Source organism: Pleuronectes platessa, chromosome 2 (genome assembly GCF_947347685.1).
Source record: "Pleuronectes platessa chromosome 2, fPlePla1.1, whole genome shotgun sequence".
NCBI lineage: Eukaryota > Metazoa > Chordata > Actinopteri > Pleuronectiformes > Pleuronectidae > Pleuronectes > Pleuronectes platessa.
In genome coordinates, this window is record NC_070627.1 from 24,192,699 (window position 1) to 24,220,139 (window position 27,441).

Genomic DNA, 27,441 nt, shown 5'->3' on the forward strand with positions numbered 1-27,441 from the left:
AACCTGCAGAAAAAATGCTGGTGAACTTCCCCCCACGTGACTTCAGCGTCAGCCCCGGGGCAGGACTGGCCAATGACACGAGCCACGTGTCTGAGTACAAAGTTGACCACTGTAATATTGAATATTCACAGACCTCAAGGGAAAGTGCAGTATTCAAAGAGGCTGGAACCAAGCTCATTGACTCCATGGCACTTTTTTTTTTAACTATGTCTGTTTATGATGATATTAATAGTTCAAAAAGTTCATCGTTTTTAACATTAAAATTTTACAGGGAGTTAATATTAATCTGATCAGAAATTATCGTCCTTCAATAATTCAATATACACATTAATAATTCAACAAAAAGAATGTTCAGCATAGTCGAGGGGAGAAAACCAGAGACATCCAATAAGTAAAAGTAAAAAATGGAGCTGAAAAACTGCATTTCAGCAGATAGTATAAATAGAGCAGGAGCAAATTCTAAAATGCCAGTAACCAACTTCAAATTGACTGTAACTTATTTGTAAGGAAAGCTAACAAACTAAAGTCAGTGTTCCCATGGTACAGCATAACTGTTAGAATCTATTGCTGCTTGTAAATTCAAATAGCCCCTAATGCATAGAGATATCTTTTTGAGAAATGCCGTTAAAAGAGCCTTCCAAGATTTTTCAGATTCTGATTTGTAATTTATATTATTAATTGCCTTTGCATTTCACATTGACAGACAACCTAATGTGCCAACTGCTGATCAGAAACACAATGCCATGTTAAAGACTAGAGGTCGCAGCTTGCGTGTACGTACAATTATAGCAAAATACTTGTTTCCCCTTAAAGGGATAGTTCACAGAAAAATGAAAATTCACTCATTATCTGTGCACCCCAATGCGGATGGAGGGGTGAGTGAAGTGTTTGAGTCCAAAAAACCCTTCTGGACTCTGGAGTTCTGTACACACTTACAAACCGGAAAGCCGCAAGCATTGCCACCTACGGTAGCAGACTTTTAGGATTAAAACATATGAAGGTCAGGGCTTGCAGACACTTGGATGAAACCACATGAGCAGTATGGAGTCATGTTGTGTTTTTTTTGTTTTGTTTTATTATGTCTGAAGAAGAGGACGCCCTGGGTTAAACACTGTTTACCCTCTGAAACTCCTAAAGTGTTTTGTGGACTCAAACACTTCACCCACCTTTTCATCTGTATAGCGGTAGATAACGAGTGAATTCTTATTTTTCAGTGAACCATCCCTTTAAACTGGTTTGCTACCCACACTTGAAAAGAGTGACAAGGGCCCGCAGGCCGTCATCTCCACTTGCGTACTTTCAGGAATAAAAGATGACATCCTCCATTAAAAGCTCCACTCTAACCAACGTCCTCCATAAGAGATTTACAGGGATTAGATAGTGAAATAAAGCCTGAAATAATCAAATAAAATCTGTATTTTAAAGGGAGGCCAGCACACTCTCTCTGCTCCACACCTCAGGCCTGTTTAGGATCACATTTAGGTTGTATAAATAAAGTGTCTTGTATGAGGTTTTAATCAAATTCAAAAAATTTAAAAGGTCACATTTTTCAGGAGAAGACTGTTCAGGTCAGATATGTTCACCATAACAGGAAAATCTCCAGGGCTTTCAGGTGAGGGATCGGTCAGAGTAGAGCAGGCAGGAGGCGGGACGTACGGTATGAATCCACTGCAGAATTCATGGTCTTGTTTATAGCACATCAACACCAAAGGTCTGGCCAAACTGACATCTTCATCAGTGCTTTCTACATAAATGACAACTCTTTTCATCCTGGTATGTGTCCTTTGTTTTTTCTGTTTTTTGTCATGTGAAAGAACCATCATCAATTCCTTCAGAAAATCTCCTCTCAAGAGTTCACTGAATGTCTTAAAGCATCTCAAGTGTTAGACTTGTTCTACAAATGATGTATTATATTGGATCACAGCGTTACCTGCATGTGAGTGCATCTCAGTGGCTATTTCGTTTAATTTTCCTTTTTCTGGGGCTGGTGTCTAAGCTCTGCCTGATTGAAAATCCAACCAATTTCCATGTGCACTTTCATAACAGATGAAAAGACATATTTCATCACGATGTATAGTCGAGACTGATAAACTATTAATCACACCGCTGGTCAATGACACCAGCTAAATTTAAACACACTTCCCTCTTTCCTTAAATTATTAATTACCGGGGAGGCTGTTGTAGCAGAGCATATAGAATTAAACATTTTTCACCTAATTACAGGATGTGTCGATGCTGGCACAGATGTCACACCTTGGACGGGCAATCCTTCACTATGTTTAACCCTGTCAGACAGTGGTGGAGCCTTTTCCTGCCCCCACTGTCCCTCTTCCTCTCGCCATCCCTCTGAGACTGTCTGCTCAGTGTTTGACCTACAGACAAGACGAGGAGGCTAGAGAGTGATGGAAAAGACATGATTATTTAATGTTGTATAATTCTACACTTATTAATAACCCCAAAAGTACATTGTTAACACTCTCGCCCAAGGGCACTTGCGGGGTGCGTGTTCACATCGCTACGTCTGATAGTGGACTTTTAGGCCTAAAACCTGGTGTAAATGACACCGTTTCAAGTTGATTAAATCATGGAGGGGCAGTGTAGCCAATAGTTCAAGTGAGAAGACCATAAACAAATGGAAGCAAGTGGGCAGTGATGGTAACAAAGTTTGAAACGGACATATCTTTGTTTGTACGTAAAGGCAGAATAAATGAGCCTTGAATACTTCGGCACTGCATTCCAGCACATTGTTTCTGTTGGTGACACAATTTCATCTGCATGTTTAGCTACGTTGAATAATGTATTCTTATTCAGTTTAAGTACATGCACTAAACCTAGTGCATGTACTTTCTGGTACATGCACTAGGTTTTCTGATCAATCTCTTATGGTTTTGTTTCTCCGGAGCCAATGAGTGCAATTGCAATTATTACGCATAGGCTGCTTGAAGATATTGAGCGTTTTGTGTGGCAAAAGTTGCTGCTTTTTAGAAGGAGAAGTTATTTGTCAGGAAGTAGTCCGAGCCGCTGCTGCTACAGAGCGCTGGTCATTTGTTTCATAGAACTGCTCTTCCTTTGCCAACAACAATAAACATGCCATTTGTAAGGCATATAAGATGAACGGTTCTCGAGATACGCGAGTCACAGACCGACAGAGATTTCTGGAAGCTGTAGATCAGGGGTGTCCAAACTTTTCATCCCGAGGGCTACATACAGAAAAAAATTTGAAGGTCTGGGCCACTCGCGCCGCCACGCCCCCCTGCCCTGGAGCGGACTGTTGACAGTGCACCTCAATCGCGTCGCTTAGGGCGGGGGGGCGTGGCAGCGTTCTGAGGGTACAGCTGGCAGGTCAGGGGTGAGTTGGGTGCCACCTAGTGTCAAAACTGAGAAGTACAATACAGTGGGCCATAGTCCATTACATTGTAGAAAAGCCATCATGCCAAGAAACTACACCAGGAAGACAACCTGGGGCCAAGCACCCCTCCCAGAGATGGAGAGTGTAGCTGCTGAGGTCATGCAAGGAAAGAAGTCCTTAAGAAAAGCTGGAAGGGATAGAAATATTGACAAGACAACCCTCAAAAGATTCATAAAGAAAAAAGAGAAAGGGGAAGTAAAATCAGTAGCCTGGGGTGCAGTAGCTGAGGTAAAGAGAATATTCACAGATGAGATGGAGGAGGAGCTTGCCAAACACTTGAAACAACTAGCTGACCAGTTCCATGACCTTGCTCCAGTGAACTGGCATTTGAATACGCAGAGAAAAACAATATCCCTGTCCCTGCCAATTGGACAGAGAAACAATGTGCAGGTAAGCTAGGGTGTGTAAGAGATCACATGTATCAAAATAATCATAAATGTGCTTAATTTACCTATTACAACATGTGTTGTTATGGTAGTTTTAAAGTGGAAAAAGTAAGTGGATCACTTTACCCCCTTGATTTCTCTGGTCTGTCTCCCTTTACCCCTAAGCTGGGGTAAAGTGAGAAACAAGACCACTTTTTAAAAAACAATCATATTTTAACTGCCCTTTGTCCTGAAGACATTCTGATCATTTCCATTGCTAAGACACATCCTGAATTAATGGGAAATGTGTACATTTTACTGATATATAATTTGAGCTTGCCTAGAGGGGAGCAAATGTAAAAAATTTCTCACATTACCCCGCTATCCCCTACCCGAGGGTACAAACCCAGAACAACAAGAATCAAGAAAGTAAAATTTCTTCAAAAATAGAGCAAAACTAAAAAGTGATATAAGTAAGTGCCATTTAAGTGCTACTAAATTGTTAGTTTAAAAAAAAAAAATAGGCGGGCCAATTTAAAATGGATGGCGGGCCGCAGATGGCCCGCGGGCCGTAGTTTGGACACCCCTGCTGTAGACGGATGACAGAGGAAGCTGGTTTTGTTTTGGGATGTAAAGACAAATCTTATCAAACAGATACTGATGCATTATGCACAATTGTATACACTCAAAGTAAGGTCGTAAATTAGTTTTTAAGAACTACCACACAAAGTTTGTGCAGCGATCAGATATTATTTTCCTGTATCTGACAGACAAAGGTCTTGTTTGTGATTTCCACATCCTCCATTCAGTATTACCCGCTCTCTTCCTTATATTGTCCATGGCTCGTACCAGCAAACAGAGTTGTATGCAAATACTAAAAGCCATAATGCATTATATTGTTTGGTGTTCACATTTGAATATTTAAATTGTCCGTTTTAGATCTAGATGTCCCCATGTCAATTTCCATATACAGTACAAGCTGAATGCAGCCTGCCGAGCTTGCCCCTGTAGCAGCAGGTTGAAGACTTTGGACAATGTATTTGTTTAACACGCCGTCAATTTCATGACTGAGTTCTTGCTGCACACATAGTTGTTAGAAAAAAAAAACTAAGCTACTGACCCTAATGTATGACTGCTGTGCATGGCCTGTGTCAGAACCACAGAGCTGGATATGTGAATCACCCACGTCCGTGCCACTTAACCAAATTGCCAAAGCTGATAAGCCGTATTTACATAGCAGCGAAGCCGGGCGTGATTACTATCAGAAAAAAAAATTCCCCCACGCTTTAATGGAAAGTTGGGATATAAGTTAGTGTGGGTTACAGCTGCCCTCGGGAAAATAGCTCAATTACACCCGTGAATACAAACACTCATGTGGCTGTCGGAGCGGTAAACAGATGTGGGGTGACACTGTGACAGTCTATAGTACGTGATCAGTCAAGCAGCTGTTGCGGCACCTTCATTTATTCACTTGTTCTGATGATGGATTCAAACCACTACCACCCCACTCCCCTACCGTCCCCCCCACAGCTTAACGTGAAGGTACACTATTTGCTTACAGGGCAGTGGCAATAGGCAGATTAAGCTGCTGACAATATCAATAACAGGTACCCTGTAATTGATGGGTTAGGGTTATTAACGCCTGCTGCTGCTCTAACTGTCAAACGCAACGATCAGTTTGCGTTTGAAGTGGACATCATGGATAAACTCAGAGGGACTTTTATCCCTGTCTCTGTGTGCATGCTTGAGAAAATTGTGTTACCAACTTTTTTTCAGACTGAAAAAAAATATTCAGAATGATGTCATATGATGTTATTTTGTCTTCCCAAACTCTGCAATTGTACTCGCACGGCATATTGAAAAGGACATCCCCCTTTGGCTATTGTCTCTTTGGGAGCCTACCTGTCACCCAGCTGATATGACACTCTTTGAATGCAACATGCATGTGTGATCAGAGCTGTAGCGAGCGCCCCACATGACAAAGTGACTGCGAGTGTCAAAGCAGCCTACAAACAGGCCTGTCCTCTCACAGACAGGAAGCTGGGAGCAGCAAAGGCGCTGCCTTGTCTCATCTGCCAGCAGCGCTCGCTGCCTCCCTGCCTCATCACAGTAACCACGTCTGATGGTGTGCACAACTCCAAGCCGGACGGCTGTTTTGATTTCAGCCTGTGTGACACATCTGTTGCGTGTCATGTTGTGTTGTGCCTGTCTGCGAGCTGAGCGTGACCGGGGCAAGGGTGCTTCTCATCTCCTTCGTGCATGTTTACAGGGCTTGCACTTACAAACAGGCCCGGCATGGTACGCATGGTGTGGAAGGTCAGGAGGCCTTGCATGCACCTGTGCAGCCGCTGTCACAAGCCATCAATCCTCATTGCCTGCTAGGATGTGTAGGCTCTCGACTGAGAGTGCTCTATTTAAAAGATGCATTATCTGCTAATAAACCTGGTATGAAATCTTAAGTAAAAGTCAGGAGTAATTGCAGTGTTGATTCTGTCTAATATAAAAAGAAAAAGGTATGGATCTTGGTCACTTTATCAACCTCTAAGAATTCCCCATCGTTGTACACTGCCTCCTGAAAATCAATTATTTCCCTCCCATGGCTAATTGAGATAATTTGCTACAGTTGTAAATCAAATCTCCATCACGGCCACATTCTTACAACTTGCTCTTTATGGGCTTTTAAAAGTACTTTGCTAGAGCATCTCACAAAACTACAAAAATCAAAGATATTCTTCTATATGCAAGACTTCCACTGTCAGCTTAATCACATGAGCGATGACCATGGCTAATTGGATCTATCCAGTCCACCCATCTATGAAGTACACATGCTATATCAGCGAAAATCAAACGACATTGTTTCATTCACTGGCAAGCCCAGCACTAAAGAGCCAGAAAGGTATTTATTAATGGGGTGTTACAGTAGCCTAGAAGCACTGTGCTTCATTACTATGTCCTTGTATTTTCAATCAATATTCAGAAGTGCCTTGTAATTACATGTTTAAGATAGATTTACATTCAAAATGTGGCCATAGATTGCAATGAAAAGTTCAGTCTGATATTTTTACTTATTCTGCTGTGAGTCGTATTGATTTTAAAGTTTTTTAAGTATGCAAGATAGGATGGCACAGGCGTATCTTCATTGCATAGCTATGATGACAAAGCGTGTATAACTACACCTGCTTTTTATTTAAAAAAGTTCTATATTGCTTAATGTTGTATCAGCTTCAAAATCATATCTACACATTCACAACATTCACTGTTTGCACTTTTTGGATTAAAAAAAACTTAATTTTTCATATTGGATTAAAATTTGTCTTTGTGTATCTTTGGATCCAATATGCTGATAAATGAAGTCAAAGTGAAAAAAAATATTGTCTGATCAAATATGGTATGTACTGCTAAAAAAGATACCAAACCATAGCATGTTAAACATTTTTCAGGGGGAATGTAAAAGCAATTTCAAAAGCATTAAAAAACAGCCAAAACAGCCCAGGAGAGGAAAGGGTTAATATACATTTAACAAAAGAAGTACAAAATAACTGAGAAAAAAAGGCCTTTTCTACATCCTGTGTTGAGTATCAAACCCAAGCCCTTTATGGAAATACAGTTCATTCTGAAGAGGGCGGGGAAAAATCTGAGATGGCTCATTTACATTGTCAAACGACAAAACACTCACGCTTACTATGCAAAAACACCAAACGTGGAAATGATGTGCATCAGTCCTCACCACCAAGTCAGTGCAAAAATCTGATTGGATGGCAACTAACGTGATCGAACACCGTGACCGCCATCACGACCGGCCTCGTCAGACCACAAGACAACACGTAGGAGCGCTGGCACGGCGGGGAGGCACGACTCCACTACGTGGCTCTAATATATTCAAAGAGGGATCATTTACTTAAGGCTTGGATCCAAGGATCAGCCTGGCCTTCATTAGCCTCAATCTGACACGGATGTGAACAACATGTTGGCTTGCCACATGAACGCTGCCCCTCCTCCATCCAAACCCCAAACACCCCCGACTCTGCTGCCTTCTCCGAGACCTGCACAACAAATTCCTGTGGAAATGTATCACAGGTTGTTAGCGTTCCAGAGAGAATTTTACACGGGTGTACACTCAGGCCTTAATTAGAGACACTATTTGATCATTCAGCAGCTGCGCTTTATTAAAAATGCGGGGTTCACATCACCCTACAGTCACCCCCGGTTCAGTGTGAAAGGGTCTATGAAACCAGAATATGAATATTCATCATTTGATAGGTAGGGTCCCTGTACGGAAAATCCGTGCTCCAGCAAAGAGGGATGTTTTTCCACTTATTGTGTTTCATTTTTAAAAATAAGTATTGCCTTCGTTTCCAATCAGAGCTTTGATGAGGGTCTAAAGGATTTTATTAAAGCTATTTATACGCTGACTCTGTATAAAAATACATGATGTTTTTCATCGGCAATATCCATTTAACATGAAATACAACATTATGAGCCTTTGCTGTACATTGAAAGCCAAAACCTAAATGCAGAAACAGAGCAACATCAACTTGAAAAGAACTGAAGAGATGTTAACTTCATCTGACCAAGGTCAATGGGGACCATAAAACAAACAGCGGGTTTAAGGTGAAGTCTTCCCTGTGTGAAGGTTAGCCATGTTTTGTGTTTACACTACACTGCAGGCTTTGAAATTGTTTTGCAGTGTGGAGTCTGCCCGCGGTCATTGTTTGTTTTTGACATGTTTATACACCACACAAGGAGTAATGACTTCTAGGATAGTCAGGGGGTGCCGACAGGGTCGGGAGCACTGTCTACAAGCTCTCTTTGCTTTTCAGGTTCACTCTCGATGGTCAACGGGCGAGAGGAGTCGCACTGTCGGGACGGCGTTGCTGTAGCCAAGTTAGACCCAAGTAAATAAGCAACAGCATCAAAAGGAGAAAATCTGACACTATGTTAAACCTTTCTCATCGTCTAGTGGCATTCAACAGCCTTCTTTGAAAAAACATTAAAAAGTGTCCAAAAGTTATGAGAATAATGAAGAGTTCGATGTAAAGATAATACACGAGTGCTGCATCCTTGTTGCCGCTTTTAAAACTGTCATGCATGAGAACTACTTACTTTGATCTGTGGCTCCACAGGATGTCACCACTGGAGTCTCCTGGCTGGAGCAGCAGGCTGCAGACAGGAGGGGAGGAGAGAAGAAGAGGAGGAGAGGTGTTAGGAAGGAAAGTACGGGGGCGGGGGTGATGGAACGATTAAAAAAAAAAAAACAGAAACAGTGGAAATTATTTGAAACTTGAAGGTGACACACATTAACCATTTTCCATGGTCACCTTTGTCACCTCAGATTGTTTTTGTGTATTGGTCGTCATGTTGTAATAGTATAAGGACGCAAGACAGATCCTCCTTCTCCTCACACCACTACTTAAAAATATTGGAAGATATATATTTAGCCCCTCTAACAGAACTCCCTCGATTAAAACAAATTATGACAAATTCACAAAAAAATAAATAACTGAGAACAAACTAATTTGAGCATTGCTTTAATTGCATTTAAACACTGCTCCTCCCTAACCTTAGATCAAGCACTTTTTAATTACTGGCTTCTGAAGACTGAATCCCCACAGTGTTGATGAAAAAATAAAAATAGGGTTAGCGTAACAGCACATTTTTATTTTTTCAGTATAAATTAAGCTGCACCAGAAATGGCTTGTTCTGGGTATTGAAACTGCCCATTACAGATCACTATACATAAGCACTGGCAGCTGAGCTCTGTCGTTCAGTCCCACTGCCCCATGGCCTCTTTACCTCAACTCCTTCCCTCCATTTGCACACACAGAGGGAAGAAACGGTAAAATGTGTTTCCTGACAGGGAGGAGAGGTGGAAAAAGCCCATCCTGCCCCGAGAATCATCGCCGCCCCACCAGAGCCGCCGCCACTGGCCTTTCTGCAGAGGCAGCAAAAGTTCCCCGAGAGGGGAGCGTCTGCCAACTCAAACAGGGCTCATTCTCCTCTCTGTGGGCCGCCGGCCGCCCATGTGGGCCTGCGCTGGGCTTCCTGAGGGCTCGCTGCAGCTGGAGCACTTTGAATAAAGGTAACAGCAATGTCACCGCTACTGTAAACTTGCTAGGCTGCTCCTGTCAGCAGGACGTTGCCAATCAAAGCAGAAACAACCCCACCTAAAACACAGCGCATTGTTTTTTCCACTAGCCCCAAAGTCCAAACTTCCCACGAATCACAAAGAGAGCGCACAGGCGAGAGGGCAACCGCTGTTCCCTGATCTTGCCAAACAAAATGCCGGGAGACCGGGAGTGACATTCATCACTGAGGTTTAAAAATACGAGCAATTTGAAAATGATTAGAGTCTTATTTTATTGTTGAGCGCCTGACACAAGAGAGGAAACCAGAACAATCAACCCAACTGACTTTTTTTATCCAGCTGAATTTAGAAACACTAATTAGTTTTACTCTCATAAAGCCAACCTGAGAACGACCAATTATAAAGTGAAAATGAGACGTGCGGTGGAAACAAGAGCTTGTCATTTACACTCTTTACGTCCCATATGCACAGCTTTACTGTGATGACTCTCACACTCAGCCCAGATGATTGGCACACCGCCTTCTCAACTTGATGTCACGTTCAAATTCTGACCAGTTAATGGCATTATATATCAAATAGCCCCTTTGCTTGGTTAAAAGAAAACGATTACAGATCTGTACGACCACATCAAACCCAGGCTGAGCAGCTTGGGCATGCAGATGTCTGAAGCACCCGGCTGGGGAGAGGATTCAGCCCACCAGGCTGACCACAGCACCAGCTGGTTTCAGCTGCCTATACCCCCTCACATGTGCCTGGTTTCTATGAATATCCTCTTTTGAGAGTACTAGAATAATTATTTTGTGTGTGTAATTGTTTCATACAAACAGCATGTTATTCTAAACCTTCAGGTAGATATGTTTCTCTCACAAGCAGATATGTTATATCTCAGACTTTAAAAATTGAGGTAAAACTTGTGAAAATAATCTGCAGGAATTTCTCTGCTATTCCCCAAGCACACAGTGGCAAGTGTTTCATCACTGTCGACCTGAAGACGGATGAGCTGTCAGTGGCTTCCCCTGACCAGGATCCAGCTCCTGGGCTGAGAAGTGGCTAAAAAAGGCCGGAGCAGCTCTTTCCAGACCTGCGCCTTTTACTGGGAGTAATTCTCAGATGCCAGGTCGCTGCCAACGTCCTTGCAGCCAATGGCAGAGAGGCCAGTAAGTTCACATTAACTAGAGAGTGTAACTGCGCTGAACATCTGCTCATGAATGAGAGCGCTGCCCACTAACTCAGCGAGTTGCGGCCCACTGATGAAAAATTCAATGCTCTCCTCGCTGGCACGCTTGTTTTGCACTATTCTCCTGAGCCCTCAGAATTATATTAAGAGAATTTCAACGCGGCCTGGTGTATCTGAGAGAACAGCTGGCGCTGAAAAGAGATCTGCCCGCTCGCAGAGAGCTCGGGGACTTCACACAAGATCTGCCTTCTCCTACACCATTTGTCCTTGAAGGGAAAAAATATCAGTGTTAAGCACCCAGGTAATAATAAGAAAGCAGAGGCTACATTTAGCTGATTACACCACCCATGTGTTGTGCAGCGGACGGAGCATAACCGATGAAGATGTGAATCGATATGGAGTGGAGAGAAAAGACAGAGGGCGGCAGTTGTGACAATAAGTAGCTCCCTCAGGAGACCTATTCACTACACCTCTCCTTTGTTTGGCTTGTTTATCTCATTAGATTGTTAACTAGGAAGGACCTGCCCCCAACCCCACAATATGGAATCACTCTAATCAGAAACAGAAGCCGTCTGTTCGGGGGGGCTGCATCAAAGACTTTGGAAAGTATGAGTGCAGTCCCACAATCATGTCCTTGAATTGCTGCAATTATGTGCCTCATAAGTTTATGATATCACCAGAGAGAAAACATGGAGCCAAGGAAAGCCATTCACCAGAATAAAATGGAGTCTGAAAACCAGTAACTACGTGTTTACAGTGACACGTTGAGTCTTTCCTGTTGAGATGATGAAATAGTTTAAAATGTTAAAATTAAGGAAGTGAAGACTCCTACCAAACACCAAGAATAAAACATTACCACACTCTGTAATTTCACTTCTGTCTTTCTGTGAAATACAGTTAACAGATTTCTATTTGTCAGTACAGTGATTTTGCCAAACATTTATCTCATTGTTTGTTCCACGGTTTCTTCTTGCCTTTTAAACAAAGCACTATATAATGTGGAAATCATGGCAAAAGCACAAAGAAAAAGAGGGCATGTGTGAATATAATATTGTCAATGAAAACTGAGAGGATGTCGGCAGCGAAGCTCATTTAGCTGGTGACAAATGACGGCACTTTGTCTTCCTGACAAGATCCCTCCTTCATCAAATGTCCAACTTCACATGGAAATAGGAAATCACACATTATCACACTGACAAACAATTACAACCATGTCATTAGCGGCAACCCTGGGTACGAAACCATTAGCAAAACACAATGTTGCACACCACGCTAGCCATCAGAAGAAACACAGGATATAGATGAAAAGACACAGATAAATCAATCATGACACAAACAACCTGATGCTCAGAGTTTGCAAAGGAGCTAAGTGAGCTGCGATAAGAGCCCTGTGTTCCAACTACATAAATCACGTAATCATCTCGGGCAATCAAAAGTTTCTCATCTCTGAATAAAGATTTATGTCTGCATTGATGACACAGCAGTGCACCCCTCATATTAAAAGTCAACACTTTGGAGGAGTTTCTATTCAAGTGACTTAATCAGATACGGAGCATTAGTATCTTTTTTAATACATCTGCCAGTGTCAGGCAGCAAATGAAAATGCTTTAGCCTCTGTAAATATGGCTGCTTACTTCTCACACAAACATTGTTGACACCTAATGTAATTTCAGCGGGACATCCAGCTGAAAGCGCACCGGGGTAATATAATGCTCTTAATGAGAATTCCTTCCAGCTTGAGACCTCGGCAAGATAGCCATAATGCATGGCTTCTCTTTTTAATAAAATAATTGTTACGGTTATTAAAGATGAATCTCATCACAGTCGAGATGACAAAATAATTCATTACCAAAACCGAGGCTTTAAATAGCTGCAAATTATGAAGCCCTGCCCCCCACCCCCGGAAAATACACTCGCAGATAAATGGCTTCGTTATTTCATATAAATATTAGATGTATGCTGCCCTTGAGTGGAAAGAGTTATTGCAACTGTCCATTAGGAAGTTTGTAGACACACGGTGCACCATGTACATTAAATCAATAACAATACTGAGCAAACAATAAACAACAGATCTAAAAACTATCATTAATTTGACTATATTGTTACATTACAATTACATTACACATACAAGTTGGAGCTGAGGCTTTATCCTTATTTTCTAAACTAATACATTTATTATTTTGTTTTCTCTGGATGATTCAGATGGATGATTGACTTATAATCCTTTTCATCTATTGCTACAGTTTACATAGCTAATAAAGCCATTTTGTGTTTTGCATAAAATTATTACACCATACAGTATGTACGTATCAATATGGTCATTGTGCCCATTAAACACCATTTATATTATATTTACTGTGCTTTATTATGTTTATCAGCTCATTCTACTAATGTTAGACCATATTCATGTTACACTTACTCAATTGATTTTTGTATTTTAATCATGTTGTGTGTTGTAGTCAGACTTATTTAAGCTCTAAAGAGGCAAAGACAGTTAGACAAATGCAAATCACAAGTTATCAGATCTAAAATGTGCATAAATTCTTCTCACAGCACGAAATAGAATTTCTAAACTGCCAACATAATGCTGTATAAATTCCGGTTTGTCTTTTTATGGAACGTGCAGTGTTCCTCCTCACAGCACCTCCACAGGGAAACCACCCGGGCACATGTTTGTGCAAACTTTCACCAATCTCCCACACCCCTTCCCGTTCACAGCTACCCTTCCAGCTTTATTTATGTATTCAAAAGAGGTAATTTACAGTGATGGCATGGAAACTTCCCAGCATGCCTTTTAACCTGTCGTTTTTCACTCTCTCCGCAGCAGGATGTCCAGAGGAAATGCTTTATTAAGATCCTGCCGACATGAAGAGCTGCTGTGACTTACTGGTGCATTACTGTCTAAAAGGCAAAGTTATTTAGACCAATAAAAGGCTAATATATTGTTGGAGTGGAATTACACAGAAGTTATCTCTGCCTTAATAACATCACCGCAACCCCTGATGTTGTTTAGATCAATAAAGCCCATTAAAGTACAGACCTCGAGCACAGATAAGGCTGCATTGCCAGAGAAAAAATACTGTTGGCTGGCATCTGAGTGAGCAGAGGTCTTTCTCCGGCGAACAAAAAGTGGCCAAAATGAGAAAAAACACTTAAAACTTAACACCATAAAAAACTTTCAATCTAATGAGGTTCATTGTCTGCCTTATGGAGCCTTGTGACCTGCTGGCAAGGCAGATGAAAAAAGTGGAAAGATGCTAATGGATTTTAGATATTGGTCAGAAAAGGAGGGGAATCTGATGTCAGTGCAGAGATGAACCTGTACTACCAGCCAGCTGCGCTTCAGGGCTTTAAACTGTTGTGTTTTTTTGCCCTTTACCACTTCAAACTTAAACCTCTTTGATAACCCCCCACCCCCCTCTATATATCCGTCTATTTTCTCATCCACTGTTACATAAGGGTTTTTTCTATTTATTTTCAAACTGGGCCTTTGGTAAAGTGTTAGTGTCTCTGAGATGCAATGTATCTAACATTTGACAGAGAGAAAGAGAAAATATACAAATGAGTGAAAGTATACCAAACAAAAAGTCCCTGTCTGAAGCCGTGCACAGTGGTATTGTCACCTCACTAAAAAGCCCGGTGTTGTGAGTATGGCTTCCCATCATACTGTGCTCATTCTAAGCATTGTCCACCAGGTGATGCACTAAATCATTGGTGTAGGGGCTGTCCATCACTGCTGAGAGGTGCGATGACCACAGTCTGGCCACTCCCACGAAGCTACACCCCACGGTAGGATGACAACACAGAAAGGAGAAGGGAGCTGTGTGTGTGTGTGTGTGTGTGTGTGTGTGTGTGTGTGTGTGTGTGTGTGTGTGTGTGTGTGTGTGTGTGTGTGTGCGCGCGCGCGCGTGGATGCGTGTGTGTGTGTCCGTGCGTGCGTGTGTGTGTGCGCGTGTGTGTATTTGTGCAGACTGTGTTCACGTGCACTTGTAAATTGCAGCACACAGAGACACCACAGTTCTCCACAGGAAACCACAGCTTTGACGATATCTCTGTAAGCCTGCGAAATGACAAACAAGATATTTTTTCTTCTTAAGAACAACATGTCCCCTGTGTTTTATACACCGTCAATAGGAAGTTTACAGGCAACGAGCTGCACAGGTGGGGGAACTACAGCTCAGACACTGTTCAAAAACAAAAAGAAAGAAGGAAAGAACAGGGGTTTGAAGGTTGTCTGTTGCTTTTGGGGCCCCTTTCACCTAAGTGTGTATTTTAGAGCAGCACTGTGGGCACATACTGCAACTTTAGCACTGGAGAAAAGTAAAAAGTCTCCCATAAATGTTGACATTGTCGAAATTTGTTCGCTTAAATGCTTGTGTGCATTATACTGTAACACATTACTGTTATCACAAGTCACGACATTTCATCAGCTAATAGGAGTTTGTATTTACCCTAACTTAACCCTAATGCAGTAAATAAATTACATGAAGTTGCATTTAAGGAGCTACACTTTTCCTCAATTAGAAGACCTAAAAGGAGCCTGAATCTATAAGGACTCAGTGTGTCAGCAAGCATACGTTTACAGATGCTGGTAAAAAGCTGTTAAATTTCAAAGTAAAACCAAGCTATAAATAATTTGCAGTATCAGAGCAACACAACAGAGAGATCTTGAAGAAGTCTGAAAAAGTATTTGTCAAACACAACATCTGAGAATAAGACCATTAAAGGCCTTAGGAGGCTGTGGCCGTGAATACAGAAACAGGACAAGATTCCTGTGTGGGTCTGAAAAACACGCACACAGAGGCCACAGTGCTGATTGTGAATAATATCTAAGCAAAATGATGAACTCTGACAACTGTAATATTACCCAACATAAATGCACTGCAGACAAAAAAGAGAGAGAAGAAAGAGGAGGAATAAAAAAAAGAGCAGAATAAAGAGAGGCAATCTCGGAGCAGCTCCAAGTGAAAGCATAAATAACGTGTGGCACATCTTTTACCTTCTTCAATTATCTGGCTTTTGACATGCAAGCCGAGCACAGTGTAATTAACATCTCAGGAGATAATGGGGTCGCTACTCACTGATCAATCTCTCACATACATTATCTGCCTTTTACCAATCCAGCCTCCTGTTATTCTCCTGCAGGAAGAAAATATCCCACGATGGATTTTTTTTCCTTTTTTTGGGGTAGGGGCATTTAATAAAACTCTGGTAATAGGCCTAATGACTCATCCAATTGAGCTCATCTTCCAAAACATCAATTAGATTCAGGCCCAGCTTACACACACACACACAGAAGCTTTGTCTATCACCGTAAATAACAAACCTTTCCAGATTCAGGCGGTGTTGTCATTATCAATTACAGACAGCATGAGCAGACAGATGAGGAGGAAAAAAGATGTTGCAGGTGCTTTAATACAGCTCCCTCTATGCCTTCAGTAGTACCAGGTGTTTGAGCTACACCATCTGACCTGTTGAAAATACTTAAGAGAACAATCTAGAATATTTCACCCTCTTAGCACTGGCTTAATTCACGCGTTTATGAAAAATATTAGTTTGGCTTTCGACTAGAAATCTGCTGTGAGGTGCTTATTAGCACAGAAGATGTGTGTTTTTACTCCAACATAAATATTGCACATGCACCCAAACCTTTCACCAGCTCAAAATGTGTATACAATTCATGCTGAGGCTCAAGAATTGATCAGACTTAAAAACTAGTCATCATCAAATCATTGGTGTAATGTCCAAAATAAGGCAACAGCAGTAAAACAGGTGATTTTATAGTGTGAAGTTATTTAATATATTTTATTTACAGGAAACCCTGTTCTTAATGATGTGTTTTACATGTCTCAAATCTGCCATTGTAGTCATAGATACAAAAATGCACACTATAAAAAAAAATTACTTTATAAACTCAATCTTTTTTCGAACAGTTAATAGCTCATTGATGGTTTCTGGTCTACACCCTCTTATCCAGAGGAAACGGTGTACACACTGTGTTTGAAGGTCAAACACTTTGAAAAATACATAAAAATACAACTATACAAAAAAAAGATATAAGAACTGATCAAAAGAAGTGACTATGAGGCAATCAGTGTTGTTGCTGCTGTGGGGGAGTGTTAAAAGCTGCACTTTGAGTGTATTATTAACTCCACGCTGCCTGGACACGTGGGGGCTGTTTTACAATTTGGGCTTTAACAGATGTGCGTTTTATGTGGCAGGTTCTCCAGAGTTTAGATGCCACTGTCCACATAGATGAAGCCGTAAGGCAAGCCATAAAACCTGCCTTTGAAACTTTGGGCGGATTAATGCCGACATGACAGCTAGTGAGCAGAGATCACACCGGCCTCACCTTCTCAGCAAACTCACATGCTTTGCACTCAATATCTCACCAGATGAAAGTAGGCCAGGCACGGCTGGACTGGGCCGCTACATGTTAAATTTTTATCTGACTAATAAAGTCAATTGTTCTGGGTATTTCCTCCTGGGAAGTATGAAATTATTTTGCACAAGCTTGCATCTTTAAAATGATCATCCTGATTGTAATGGCTATGCTGTATTGTAGGGTGACGACAAAGGTAATTGTACTCCAACCAGAGAGTAAAGTGTAATTATTGGGATTTACACACCTTCAGCTCCCCCCTAATCCCTGCTTTACAAGGTGGAATTCCTGGCAGGGTAAACACACACACATACACAATTTTGGAGTGCCTTAAAACACACACTCTGACTTGCACGTACGCACAACATGTCTAGTTATCTCTTCTTCAAACACAGATCCATATAATGCACATACAGGCTGTGCCTTTTTTAATGCAACACCTAGAGACAATCTTAACTTGCACAATGCAATCTTAATGCTCCACACTCCTGTTCCTCAGTAACCTGTGTTGACTTTGGTACCACCCCCTGGTCCAGGCAGGAAGGCATGCTGAGTGAGCTCTCTCCTGCTGCCTGTGTCCAGACCCAACCTCTTACACAATACAGGCTTCCTGGCCACCGCCGTGCACCCCTCCGCCCCAATAACCCAATTCCCAGTCTTGATCAAACCTAGGGATTGTAGTGTGAGGTTGGATATGAGACATATGAGAGTAGGAGGAGGAGGTGTGTGTGTGTGTGTGTGTGTGTGTGTGTGTGTGTGTGTGTGTGTGTGTGTGTGTGTGTGTGTGTGTGTGTGTGTGTGTGTGTGTGTGTGTGTGTGTGTGTGTGTGTGTGTGTGTGTGTGTGTGTGTGTGTGTGTGTGTTTGTGTGGAGGGGGGGGGACACATCCTGCGTGAAACCGCATCCTGAACAAGCATCGCAGCATCTCACTGTAAATAAATACTCTCTCCTCCGCGTAGTTTCCGTCAACTGTCACCGCCTTGGCTCCCAATCACCTTCAAGTCCAAACAGGAAAGTACAGGGAGGCAAGTGAGATGGCAGATATGAGCTTTAATTTGCTTCTTGCTGCACTTTAGCCCCGGTGCACACCGCTTCCTATTCTCCCGCTCAGACCAGCTGCCCCGGCTTCATTCCAGACCCAGAGTCCTTCCTGTCACCTTTCATTACCATATTATCCAGGAGGATGCTCCCTGCGTTGCTGGGAATTCACCATTTGTTGGTGCACTCCCCTCCTTGAGTTGACTATTGTGCGAGACCTTCAAAGCCACGCGCGACATCCTCTGAGGAGTGCTGCTGCCTTGTTACCTGCTAATCCCCTGAGCATTATCACAGGAGATGCAGCTGAACAACAGAGCATGACGAAGCCAACAACTGAGACACGAAAAGCTCTCAGTCCATAAATTGCTTTGTGTTGGAAGACTCTCATCAGACAGGCTCAGAGTGTGAATATCTTGATTACGCGTGCTTGTTGTGATAACAAACCGACCTGTGTATTATATAACAAAATGTTATTGATAAAAGTCTAAACCAGACACAGAAACCACCGCTCCGTGACGGGGAATTTATACAGTTGCACCTACACTTGATGCATAGTGTTGTAAATGTCCTGTTTCAACTTTTCCTTCATGAGTAGGCTGATCCAGGCCACAGCTCTCCTGCATGTCTTTCATTCTTTTATTACTTTTAATTGAATGAATTGAGCTTAAACGTGAATCCAGCTGCTGACAGCAGAGCCTTCAGTGTTTGGTCTGGTCTTTACTTTGCCCTCCAGGCTTGAAAGAAGTCACTCATTAACTGATGTGTCAAAACAATGATGTATGACACATCTATATGCTTTCTGTAAGGGATGCTTCAAGGTTTATTCATTGTGATCACTGAAATGTATGACGTACAAAAAATGACATACATATAAATACTTCAATAAATACATCAAAACAGTTGTGATGAATAAAGGATTTATGTATTGCTACATTTATCAATTAATTATCTATGTCATACATTTATTTGTTTCTATATTTCTATATCTATTTATTTCTGTATTTCATATATTGTTTTTGTTATGTAATGTTTTTATACTCATTTCTGTCCTTCACAAAAAAATTCAAATTGGCATTTCATTATATTTCTTGTGTAATTCATGATACTGAAGAGGGTGATACATATTCTATAAAATTGCAAATTGAATCAACAAAATTCTTCATCACAAAAAATTAGTCATCTGTGGTGCAGATGGGAATGGCCCAGGCCTGAAACTGTTTAATCCAAACACAAAACCGCTGCAGCAGCATTTCATTCTTTGCAGTTTGCTGCTTAAAACATGATGACATTCTCTGAGCAAAGGATGCAATGTGAGGGGACTTTTATTCAAAACTATAAAAACAATAATCTCAGGGGATGAAGAAAGGAAGACAAATAAAGATAAATAAGTCTGGCAGTTAAATATTCTGCTTTCAAAAAATTTAAATAAAAACTAACACAAGTTAGTTATTTCTAGTCAAATTTGCAGTGAATACAGGTACTTCATATAAACTCATTCAAGGGAATGTTTTGTGAAATAATAAAAACTGCCAAGACCAAATGACTTCTGTCCCTAGTCTGGTATTTACATTTTATTAGAAATCTGCTGAATGTGAATGAGTGAGTTAATTATGTACCGGGCTTCTCTCTCTCTCTCTCTTACATTTGTGTTAAGCTGTGCTATCTCCATCAGATGGTTATAGATGCCCTCCTCTTTGCCTGAGGAGAAGGCTCTCTGGCCAGACACATTACTTTAAAGGCAACATCTCGTTGAGCACATCCTAACCTGCCCGGGGGGGGTGTGAGTGTCTGCATGTTTGGCTGTTTATTTTTTATCCTCGGGACCCTCGATTGTTGTTCATTTCCTGTGCAAAGACAAAATAGACACATAAAGGCCAAAATGTGCTCTTCCCTGGCCTTCACCCACATCACAGCGCTTTTCCGCACAAGTGGCTAACCACAGATAATAATACAATTAAAACAATTTTCCGCATCTATCTGTCAGACTGATCTAATTCACCATTCGAATGACACTAATGGAGTGAGCCTCTTTTCCTTTCTTTCCCCGAGCAAAGCCCCTTTTTTCATGTACTGTATCACACAGCGCCTCAAAGCCATCTGCAGCAGAGGAAGACAGACAGAGCCAAGAGGAAATGCACTGTATTTGTTTAGCAGGATGTTAGTCAATAAAGTTAAGACCCGGCAGTTTTCATTACGTCCCACAGTGCAGCACAGTGCAGCGAGGAAACAGGGAGGCTCATTCAATTGTTGGTTCAAATTAACCCTTGGCTACAGAAAAAGGCAGAAACAGAGTGACCCTCTTATTTTCTGAGACAACGCTCCCTTCAACCAACGCTGGCATTAATAATTCATTATGACAAAACACATTACCAGGGAAGCTGAATGTGAAAATACAGAGTCAAACGTGACAGAAAAAAATGTCACATTAAAGCTGGGTTCAGACATTTGGCAGATTGTGGAAAATAAATTGTGATCTTTCATTGTTACATGAACTGGAACATACATTTCCATTTCAATATTCATGTTGAATATTAGGTCGATTACACACACACACACACACACACACACACACACACACACACACACACACACACACACACACACACACACACACACACACACACACACACACACACACACACACACACACACACACACACACACACACACACACACACACACACACACACACACACACACACACACACACACACACACACACACACACACACACACACACACACACACACAGGGTGTGAACCACACAGGGAGGATTCAGCCAAACCTTGATCTGGATATCCTGCAACTCTGTCCACCCAGTGTGGACAAGGAACCAGATAGGAACTACTCCTACACAAGTTCAAGGGAAGTGCTTGTGTGGCGCGGCTCTTTCCTTTTGCAACCATGCTTCACCAAATACAATGGCAGCAGAGAGTTTTATGTTTATGAGCTATCCTGATGGGAATACACATATCCATTAGATATGAGTCTGCCTAGTGAGGGGGTCTGGTATTAACCCATAAGCAAGTGCCCCATCAGCAGACAGAAAAAATCTGCCTTTTATGGCAACAGTTCACAGACTCAAGCCATTGGCCACATAGCCCACAAATGAGGCGTTAAGTATTGTGGCAGGGCAGCAGCGAGATACAACCCTCCTCTCATCCGTGCATGAATCTGCCCTCTACCTCGCTTTCCTCCTCTCTGTCTTGTGTTCTACCTCTGCCCCTATTAAAAAAGACTATCTAAATGCCTGACAACACTCGCTACACAATAACAACTGTCATCTGCAACAGAATTCATTAATCTCATGTAATTTTTATAACTGAATGTTAATTCGTATACACTATTTAATGGACATTTTCTGTAATTAATTGCCAGATGGAGGCAGGGCTAGGGCAGGAAAATTAAAAAACACAACCTGACGTGGAGATTGGGAAGGAGAGCGCAGCGATGGGCCTGCTGGGATGGTTTTATCATCATGCCTGACCCCCCCTGCTGCTGGGAATGGCAGGAGATGGCGGGAGCGGGGAGGAGATAGACTCCTCTTCACAGTCAGAGATTTAATTGCACGCATATTCCATTACCTCTGCACAAATGTCACATTCTCTTCTGATCAGGGGGCACGGCCGCCACCGGCAGCATGGATGGCGAGCAGCCAGACTATAGTGCAGAAACTGTTCAGCCAATCAGGGCTCCATGGGCAGACAGAGGTGAGCAGAGGGACAGAGAGACTACAGTACGCCAAAGATATAAAAAAAAGTGTGGGGGGGGGGGGGAGACCATGAACACAAAGCAGCTGACAGAGCCGCATTCAGCCAATGGGTAAAATGCAGTGTTAACAGATGTCAAATGTTTATAATATTATTATCATTAGTAGTAATAGTAGTAGTAGTATATATGTTTTGGATGGTAGAACTTATTCGATTAATATATAGTATTTACATATATGCAATATAATACAGTATCGGAAATAGCCAAATTACCTTTGAGTTTAACCTGAAAACTACTTTCGTGAACTAAACATTTTTGTTTAGTTCAAGAAACGATCAGTGGTCCAAAACCCAAGATATTCTGATCACGTTTGAGAGGCTACAACCAATGTTTTTGTTTTTACAAATTTTGCTTGAATAATGTGATAAATTGATTGATTCCATTCACTCCAACTGGTCGAGGAAGATACTGTGTCTGGTTCTGTTAAACGTTTCTTCAAATTACAATTGAGTTCATTGTCTCCACAGTCACCAATGCTGCTATTTGGGGGAACTGTTGGGTTTCTCTGTAATTTTCGAAGGTCTCGACCCTATTATGTAAAGTGCCTTGAGATCTTTGTTGTGTTATACAAAGAAAATTTAAGTGAAATGACCTTGTCAAGAGGTGAAAGCATTTCAATGCTTGGAATTACAACTGTTGCCTAAAAATGTAACGAGGATGTACTATGTACTAATAACATAGTGGTTAATATTTCTCAAATAATTTCATCAATTTCAGACCAGAGCTGTAGTTAGCAGCTAGCTAGATTATTAAAATAGTAGAATTAAGTATAATAATAATCTTGTTTAAAACGAATTAATTTAAAAGCTTAGAATCAGGACCAGCGGTACCAGAGGTTGTGATTTAGACCTTACTGGACCTACTGATTTTAAACTGGGATAAGTGCCTCTTACATGAGCAGCCCCAGTCCTTTTCAAATCAATGACACAAATCTGACTTGTCAGCAACAACTGGGGCCTGGAAGCAGTTTATAAAAAAATACAGTGGTGGAATTATATTTATACAAAATAGTTGCAACATCAGTGAGTGAAATTACTCATTTTCCCCCAAAGATTCAGTGCGACTCTACTATTTGTGTCTTTATCATTCAGGCTCATTCTAAGCTGAAATATGAAGCCAATGAAAAGCTCAGAATAAATCTGCTGGGCTCTGCTTCAAACTAGTTATGGACCTATACAAATAAGCCTAACAATCAAATCCACCAGTGCTTCGGAGTCATTTCACAGACTGACAGCACACACATTACTGTATGAAATAAGAGAAGGGTAAGTAGGAAGCCTGCCACATACCCTGATCAATGGTGCTAGACTGATTGGCACTCCATTCCACCAATAAGAATTCAGCTTCCAGTCTTGAGGGCACGACCACAGAGGGTTTCAGAGAGGACACAAACACAGAGAGAGAGAGAGAGAGAGAGAGAGAGAGAGAGAGAGAGAGGGGAAAGATACAACGATTATACACAGGAAGTGAATAGGTGGGGAAAGCCCCTTCCCATGTCCATTGAGCCCACATGTACAGAAATGATGTGAGTACTGTCAAACGTGAACGTGATCCTCGTCATCCTCAAATGACACACTGATTCCTGCTGGCGCGCCCTGGCCTACATGCATATCTAACTTTCATATCTGAACATGCAGATGAGCAACTGTGACAGAGGCACAATGTAAAACAGAGGTTGAATCACAGTAACTTGGCTCAGTTTGACTTTAAAACAGTTTCCCTTTGGTAACCTGTGAGAGCCCACATAAAACACATTCATTTCAAATGGCTGTATGTGATGTTAGTCATAATAAATGTACAGTATAAAGGGAGAAATGTCTTACAACAATTGAATACGAAATACCAGACTAGCACTCAATGGAGCGGATTCCCGAGCCAAGGAAAAACAATCGCATTGATATCCACGTAAAAAATGCATGTGTTCTTTTCTGACCCATACCACATCCTTCCATGAAATTGTGTTAAAATCGGTTGGGTTGATATTGTTTAATCTTTACTTACAAACAAACTAAAAAACCAACAGACTGGGGGGAAACATTATCTGCTTGGCAGAGGTAACTACTGAATAGTTTTGTACAATTTAAGTTCCCAAATAGGACAAATTAAAATATGCAAGAAAATTATTCATTGTCCTATTAGATACACTACTGATGTAACATTGTAAGCATGCAAATAATATAAATAAGATGTGATGAGACAACATTTCAGCACTGTAAAAAGGCTACACAGTCAAGTCATGGCATGATATAAAATTGGAGATGTATGATTGCTCTGGAGAATGAATTCACAATCATAGTAGTGTACGGACCCTTCAATGGTCGCCACCTTAGAATAATATTACACAGTTTTTTTGCATAGATGATGAATGGCTGGCACCATAACAAAAACATCTGAAACTAGCTGGACGTTTTGCTTATTCAAAAACCTGGTGTTAAGCTCAAAAGTATTCATCTGGAGTCAGATAAACAAGTGGAAAGATGCTAATGACTTCCACATACGATTCAGATCATGCAAATGAGGCAGCAGAATGGATGGCTTCTGGTGTTGTCCCTGTCACAGAAGTCATGGCCGCATGTGTGGCTTGTTGCCCCGTGATGTATGTGTGTGCGACTTTGTTGTTTCATGTGGTGGCGTCTCCAGCAGCACTGCAAAGCAATCCAGCTCCAAGCTAATTGGTCCCGCTCTATGAGTAAGCGTGTCAAAAAAACGAATCTTTAACTCTATTTGTGTGCGTAGCGGTCTAGCTGTCCAACCAGACACAACAAACCACAGCACCAACGTCCCAACTCCTCATAATTCACCAGTGCGGAATTCCACTAACTCCTTTACTGCAGCCGTTGTTTCCACAGCCTGGCCACATTCCTGGGCCAACCATCGGCCCCAGATAAGACCCTTCTGATTACTCGCGTGCATGCCTGTCATTACTCCCAAAAATATGTTGATCCCACAAGACAGTTCCCCTCAATGGATTTATGGCCACAATATTGTATCTCCATGCCCAAAATGGAGCTTACTTTTAAAAGTCCCCTCACTTCGGGATCAACGACAGAGGGCACTCAGGGTCTTCAGTTGAACTTGCTGCCATATCTCCAACATCAGATATCTCCAACAACAAAACTGAAGCTTTCGAAAGTACTTGAGAATATACAGAAGAGATTTGTGTGCGGTTTCAAAAAAGGGATGTTAAAACAGCATGGGGGTAAATAGAAAATAGCTTTGATCTTAGGTCTTGGTTGGACTAGTGCACAAGTGGTTATGTTTTATAGTGTAATCTGTCCATAAAAATGACTAAACAATCAAACACTTCAAGATTTACAGCAAGCTTAGATGCCAACATAAAGTTTAAAATGTTCACCTTCAACAATAAAGCTCTCTCGATTTGTGGTCGTCCGCTGCCAGCTGCTAAACTCAGATCACACTATGAACATGTGGTTGTAATCCTCCCCCTTTTCACTCAAATTACAAACTGTGTCAGTTTCTGAAGATAATCTACTATGAGCCACTCTCCAGCATGTGTGTTAATTGCCACTCATTTGCGAGGTCATACACAAACTAGACAGGTTTCTGAAGCTGTCTGTCCTTGTTGAAAAGTATGAGTAGGGTGAGAAATTAGCACGCGGCAGGTGATGACACATATGGTCAAAATAGAAATAAGTATGGGTCACATGATACACATGCGATAACTTAAAGTTGAACACAAAAGACACGTTACAAAATGTTTGTTGCATGATGCCATTGTTGTTTGTCCTGATCACCCTGATGGACCCATGGGAACTCAACAAAACGTCTAGGAGAATTTGTTTTGTCAATCCAAGTAAACCTCTTCTTCAGCGTTTTCCAAACTCTTTTTCATCCTGAGATATGTGTTATCTTCCAGTACAGCATTGGTCACATGTTAAACGTCATCGACCCATCCGCTCGTTTTCCACAGACATTTTCCTGCTGTATTGTCACATGGGCTCACTCTGACATTTTTCAGATATTTTCCTGGGGGCTGGAAGGATAAGGTCCAGAAAAGGTTTGGAGCAAACGACTTAGACATTTGCATTTTATCACACAGTCCAAACTTGAACCTCTGAGTCTTATCTTAACAATAGCTCTGTATCAATACAGCTATAAAACGTATATCTAGATATTATACGTGAGCAAATATGGCATTGTCTGAAAATATTTTTTCATAACTATTAATCGAGAAATATTACTCACCCCACCAGCTAAACTTCTTTCAGAAGTGTATGTGCATTCACAAGCTACAATATGTTGCTATACAACCTTTATGTTTTTACAGTACAATATCATTCATAAATATATTTCTACAACAATCTCATATTCTATCACTCGCTGCTGCTGAGGGTGTTTCATTAGGAGAGAGGTGATTAGTTCAGATGTGGAAGTGCCATCCCTGTGCCCCTGATCATCATAAAACAAAACCAGAACTTTGGACTGGGTGTCTATCGTATTGAAAAGTAGGTGGCCCTTAGTTCCATGGGCATCAATGCATGCATGATGCCTTAAATCTGTGCTGTGTTGCCATGTTATATTACAACCTGAATAACAATAAGGAACTTTTGTAACCTATTCAAATTCATTAAAATGAAGGAAATCTGAGAGAGAGAAAGACAAAGGGCAAAATAAGCCATGCATAAACCAGAAACAATATTCTCAAAAGAACTAAAGACCCCACACATCCATAAAGAGAGTGAGATAGATATCCACTGCAGCTCACCTCACCCTCACTCAACCAGTTTCAAACCAGTGACCAGGTATTACTGACACTGCGTTGGGGGGGGCATTGGTGTTGTATCGGATCAATGGCTTGACCCATTAAGTCACACCACTCCCAGCACCTCATCCACTAAGGGCCAGTCTTTGGGAGCACCCCTAGCTGACCCATGCTGCTGGGGACAATTACTAGAGAGTGGTCTTTCAGGGCCGACGCCCACTTGACCCGGTAGCGTAAAGACATGGAGGAGATCCACATGATTTAAACTCCTTCCCAAGACGTGGTGACAAGGTTAGAGGGTCAACGCAGACATTAACAGGTCAGTGTGTGGCCCACTTGGGAACAATTACTCCCAGTCACAGCTAAGTGGACACTTGATTGAACACGACGGAGGCAGGACACACTTCCCACAGATAACAATCCCCAGAGCCATTTAGGATAAAAAGCCCTTGTGATACAGCCTTTATGGGCAAAATTCATCTTCCTTTTCCC

General features: G+C 41.6%; 1 protein-coding gene across 13 annotated transcripts in view; it reads right to left on the reverse strand.

Annotated features, from left to right (window-relative positions):
- foxp1b (forkhead box P1b) overlaps nucleotides 1–27,441 on the reverse strand; it is a 152,104-nt gene that overhangs the window by 108,344 nt on the left and 16,319 nt on the right. For 7 of the 13 annotated variants that reach the window (XM_053432026.1, XM_053432137.1, XM_053432017.1 and 4 more), the window contains one exon: nucleotides 8,878–8,934. The exons of 1 other annotated variant lie outside the window; for it this stretch is intronic. The gene's annotated coding sequence lies outside the window, so the exon portion shown is untranslated. Of the gene's footprint in view, nucleotides 1–8,877; nucleotides 8,935–23,515; nucleotides 23,578–27,441 lie in introns of all 13 variants that reach the window. 5 more of the 13 variants (XM_053432069.1, XM_053432061.1, XM_053432078.1 and 2 more) reach the window with 1 other exon arrangement.